The sequence below is a fragment of the Nicotiana tabacum genome, chromosome 8, assembly GCF_000715075.1.
Source record: "Nicotiana tabacum cultivar K326 chromosome 8, ASM71507v2, whole genome shotgun sequence".
NCBI lineage: Eukaryota > Viridiplantae > Streptophyta > Magnoliopsida > Solanales > Solanaceae > Nicotiana > Nicotiana tabacum.
This window is the reverse complement of record NC_134087.1, coordinates 54338011-54343845: the sequence shown is the minus strand read 5'-3', so window position 1 is coordinate 54343845 and position 5835 is coordinate 54338011. Positions and strand designations below refer to the sequence as shown.

Here is a 5835-nt window from a genome sequence, read left to right as displayed (position 1 = left end):
AAAAGATTTAGTAATTATGGTTAAAATCTAGTTTCAAATGGTTGTGAATAATTAATCTCAATAGTTTTTTTTATAACAACGCTGAGTTTTTATCTAGCTGTATTTGATTCTTTTGAATATTAGTTGTCAAATTTTTATTTTATTTATAATTTTGAATTTTTTTAAATAAAATTCCTTTTCATCAATATTTGTATTAATCTAGCAATTAGTATGTCATGTTTTCTTAAATAAATAAAATAAAAGCTAGTAATTAATTAGGATTTTCTTCCTTTATTTTAGAGACTAATTTTTATAGAAAAATATAGTCGCTTTAAGATTTGTCCATTAAAAATAAATGAGATGAGCCTCGCTTAATAAAATGCATAGACTGCGGGACCCTCAATAAATGTACATTTAATTGCTTAGAATTCGGGAGGATCCGTTTAGCAAATTTCTCGGCCCTACCCAAAATAATGATACGCTAGTCGCTTTATGCGCATATTTAATAATATTATCTTCTTAAACTCGGGTGCGTATTTTATGCAACCCAAATCCAAATCCCAAAACATTGAATAAAAATGTGTTCTGGATTGCGGGAGCATTTCATGTGACGTAATCCAAAGACATGTTTTAAACAATGTTCACATTCTTGTAAAAATAATAATAACAATAATAAAAGCAGTAAAAAGATAAAATTTGCACATGAGCTCATAATTGTATAAAAATCAGATATTTAAGCCAGATATGACAGTTGAGCGACCGTGCTAGAACCACGGAACTCGGGAATGCCTAACACCTTCTCCCGGGTTAACAAAATTCCTTATCCGGATTTCTGGTGCGCAGACTGTAATACAGAGTCATTCTTTTTCTCGATTCGGGATTAAAATAGGTGACTTGGGACACCCTAAATCTCCCAAGGGGCGACTCTGAAATAAATAAATAAATCCCGTTTCGATTGTCCTTTAATTGGAAAAAACTCCCTACGCCCCCGCGGGGGCGGGAAAAAGGAGGTGCGACAGTTATCACCACCAAGAATAAACTGCAGCGAGCAAGAGACTATGAGGTCTAAACTCACTGGCCAAGGAAGAAACAAACCCGAACCTCTCGAGAAAACTCGGCCACTTGCGAATCCCCACAGTGTGAGGCAGAACCTGACCAACCCAGTCATGAATGTCCCCGACCAAAGGAGGGGGCATGATCTTGGCTATACGAAGAGACAAAATTTTAGCATACGACTAAAATAGGCAAATCAAATGCTTTTGACAAAAAATAGATACTTACGAGCATAATTCCAAACCTCAGGGAAGTCAATCGTGTTTGCACCACATCTTCGATTTTGATGAAAAAGTAGTTGATCCAGAACTGGCGATTTGCCTTATCGTCCATCTTCACCACCAGGCATTTGCTTCCTCGGCGGCGAAGATGCAACATCATCTCTATAGAAACTAGGGGCGAAGAGATGCATCAGATTGCGGAGTGTGATCCTGACCCCGACCAACTCAGCATATTTCGTAAACATACTAATGAACTTGTAGATATATGGAGAGAGTTGGGCCAGGTGGATGCCGTAATAGAGGCAATATTGCCAATGGGAGAAGAGGAAAGGTAAGCCGACGTAGAAAGGATATGCATAGAACTCACAATATCCGGGGCGGTGTATTTGTACCACATCACGCCCTGCTGGGGCCAGATCGATATGGGCAGGAATGTTGAATTTTGCCTTAAGCTCAGCAAGATCGACCTCTTTCATCGTTGAATCGGAGATCTCAGGCTCGTCTTCAGGCACCTTCGAAAAATCGGACCTAACTTTTTCAGTAGGAGGGATTATTTCCTCCACTGTAAGAAAGTTCTCATTTTCAATGGCGATAGAGACACCATCAACATGAGGGGGCATACGTACCGTTAAAGGGATATGGTCAGTTGCCATACCGGAACCAGAGGGTACATTAACCATATTTTTTAAAGAGGATATTTTAAGTACAGAAGGGTTGGAAGCAACTGGAATCACTAAAACTAGGGGAGTAGACAAACAATAACGATGTAAAAAGAAGAATACACAGGGATTCGATGTGAAGAAGAGAGAAGAAGACACATGGATTCAATAAGAAGAATAGAGAAGAAGATACAGGGATTTGATATGAAGAGTATGCAAAACACGAACAAATGGACTCATATCCTCATTTATTAGAGTTCAAGCATCAGAACCGAGAAACCAGGCCATCATTATTCAGCACAGGTATCGAAACGGCAAAGATACGGGAAACAACGTAGAATATCGAAAAAATGCGCCATAATGACGCATGATGTCATGACATTATCCGGAAGCAGAAATGATGTGATCCCGAAAGTTGCGGCTCACGAAATGTCACATCGTCATCTCGTCTAAAACATCGATGCTCGAGTCACTCGTCCAATTTTGCCAACCACGATAAACAGAATCCGCTCATCAAGGCCATCTAGGGTTGGCCTGAATAAGCGGAAGGACTAACTGTATAGGTCGAAATCTGTCTCAGTATTTTGTGCAAAGTAACATCATGAAAAGAATCAGCTGAGGTTGATCAAGAGATAGTGAGGCTCGTGGTTAGGGTGCAAACGATGGTCGATGTCGAGCACCGCAAAAAGAGTTGTAACGGCTGGTTTATTAGAATAGGATATTGAAGAGAATATTCCATTGAATATTCTCTGCATATGTACTATTAGTGTTTATTGGGGGTATGTCCCCTATAATCAAAAAGGTCAATGAATGAGGGCATGTAACATTCAATTGATAAGAACACTTTTCAGAGAAAGATTCTTTCTCCCTAGCAAAAACACAAACTTTACCTTTTCATCAATATTCTTGCTCGCATTATTCCATACTTTTCTATCAGATCCAAGAATAGTCCGAACATTCTAGGATTTATCTGTTACTCATCATTGTCAGGAGTAACAATCATCTAGTTCATTCATTATTGGGTGAATCACTCCTCCTATTTACTTAAATGTCATTTATATTTATTTATTGCTAGTTAGTCCTTTATTATTGCACATGTCTCTTTAGATATCTATTGGTTGTTATCCTTAATTCTCTCCCATATCTGTCTACACGCTGACCACGTCCTCCGAGTTAGTATTTGGAGAAATTATCATTAACTAGCTTTAATTCTTCAATAAACAAATATAATCGTTTCAACCGAAAATTAATACTTTTTGGTCAAATAGTAAATATAATGTAAATGTAAATTATACATATATATAAAATCTTAAATGCCCTTATCAACATGCTCAAATCACAAGAGAAACATATGCTCAAATCAACATGTATGATATTGTTACGGAAATCTTGAATTCTTCAAGAAATAGATACAGATCAAAGATAGAGATGGTCCAGTCCAAACCAGGCCAACACCAGACTGTATAATCACACTAAACATTGCTTTTGCCTCGAAAAAGAGCTTATTCAGTCACTGTGCACGTGCAAATTCCAGTGTCCAGGCCTCCAGATGTCTCCTCTCTTCATGTATAAAACCTTAAAATCTACTACTACTAATTACCAAGATTATGAAGATGATACAAGGAATGGAAAAACAAACAACCTTGTTTTATTGCTTAATGAAAATGTTGGAAACTTTGGAGTATATAATATTGCTAGTTGCTACCGATATCTTTGCTTCATCAGTCGTTTGCCAATTACCATACCAAATCTTGAATTCCTCATAAAAGAAGACTTCTTCTATGAGGTCAGCTTGTATACATAGACCATTCTTATCAAGAAAAAATGATATACTCATTATATTACTGCAGTACTCTAGTATCATAATTATAGAATAAGAGTATCGTTTTCTCTTCAGATGAATCTCATACAAATTATGGGCCGGTTTTACGGAAAATTAAATCATGTACAAACGTCCACTTGCTTTATAAAGTTGGAAAGAATTTAAATCCTTTTATTATAAGCTCATGGGACTCAGCAAGAAAACAGGAAATTTACTAATAAGTTCACTTGATCAAATTACCGCACATATATAACTGATCATCATCAAACATACAATACAAAATCTAGTAGAAAAAGGATATAATCCAAAGTTATCTAAAGCAAAGAATTACAAACTTAAAATGGTCAACGACCCAAAATAAATCCTTTTCCTAATTCTTTTTCCTAAAAATTCTTGGATAGAAGCTAATTAGACAATTGAAACAAGAGAAAGAATACCACACCAAGGCTTACAATCTTGTGGTGCTTGTGCACTAAAAAAAACTCGAATTAGCTACGAACTTCGTCGCTGATTTGTCGCTAAATTACTCATAGCTAACAAAATTTCTTGATAATCTGCCACCAACAGATTTCTCTTATTGTCCCCCTTCCCTGATCTCCTAATGTAATACTAGAAAATAGGAGCGAATTAAAAAGATCAAGAGAAAGAATTGATACCCCTTGTATAAATTCCTTCGGAGTTAGAAAGGAGGTCGGCCAGTTGCCCAATAGCCCTCAGGGGGTAACTGGATGGAGTTAAGAAGGTTTGGTGGCATTACATGAAGTATCGATCCGTCTGCTAGTAATTGTTGTTGTTGTCCGTGTCCTCCAGTAGCCCCAGGAGATCCTCCTGGAGCCACTGGAAGTGGATTTTGATCGTCCTCTTCTAAAGGAAGCCTCTCATAAGCAGCATTACCGAACGAAGCAGCCATAATAACAACCGGCCCTGATGCCATTAGCGCGCCAACCACACTACCTCCCACCACTTGTCCTTGCCCGCCGGCTAAATATATAGTCAATCCAGAAGCTGCGGAAGGAGCTGGTGGTGGAAAAATGATCCGGACAACGATAAGATCTCGAATCGCCCATGTAGAGTTGCAATTTCACCTGGTGAAGCCGGTTGTTTTAGGTTTACATTAGTAACATTGCCTGTTCCACTCATAATGCAAACTCCTCTTTGTCTTCTCCTGGAAAAATTGGAAACGCTTTCCATTATATCACAACCGTCTGCAATTTCCATGAGATGTGTTCGGAGTGCATTGGCGCTGTCTCTGTTGATGATAATGGGTGGTTTGGGCCTGTTCTTGGATCCAGCGGGCCTGCCTCTAGGCCTTCTTCCCATTTCTCCTTCTTCATCCATAGTCTTTGACTTCAATTCTACACTTATTTGTTGGATATAGAAAGATGGAAATTAAGCCAAGAGTAGTACAGTGAATTAGAGTCTAAGAAATTAAGGAAGTAACAGTAAGGAAAGGCTATAATGATTTGAGCTAACTAGAGATCTGTCTACTCTCAGTTAAGAATAGGTTTCTGAGTTAACCTATTTATCACAACTTTTTTGTTATACAATAAAAATAGGTAAATTTCTGTTCTTCACTTGGAGAAAGAAGAAAGCAGCTTTGAGTTAGGGTGAGCTAACTGAAGCTTGAGAAGTGAGAAGAGACTTTATGAGATCTTCCATATATGGTTGGGTAATTGGGTTGTTTGGTTCCGGTTTTGGGTTTTTTGCCTGCTCATGGGGTCAATGGTCAATCCCTTTCGTGTATATAAGAAAAATTAATCAATCAATATTTCTCCTTAGTCCTTCATTTGTTTTACTCGTTTCAAAAGGACTGCTTATCTTGGAAGCTCATTAATTTTGTGGATGGCTAACACCTCTTTTGAAAAATTAAAAGTACTTTGAATATCTTAGTATTTATATATATAAAACAATTATTAATTGAGTTTAAGTTACTGTAACATGAATCTTTTATACCATCCTGTTGTAGTAGATAATTTATTTTATTTTCAGTATTATAAATCTTGCATTTTAAAAAGACTTACCCATAGATATATAGTGTAAAAAAAAAAAAAACGTGTATGTAACTAAAACTTATTAGTGTTATATGTCACGTTCTTAGTCT

General features: G+C 37.1%; 1 pseudogene; it reads right to left on the bottom strand.

The window, feature by feature from the left end:
• Positions 1-3764: 3764 nt before the first annotated feature.
• LOC107808922 (AT-hook motif nuclear-localized protein 22-like) lies at positions 3765-5433 on the bottom strand (annotated as a pseudogene).
• Positions 5434-5835: the final 402 nt, after the last annotated feature.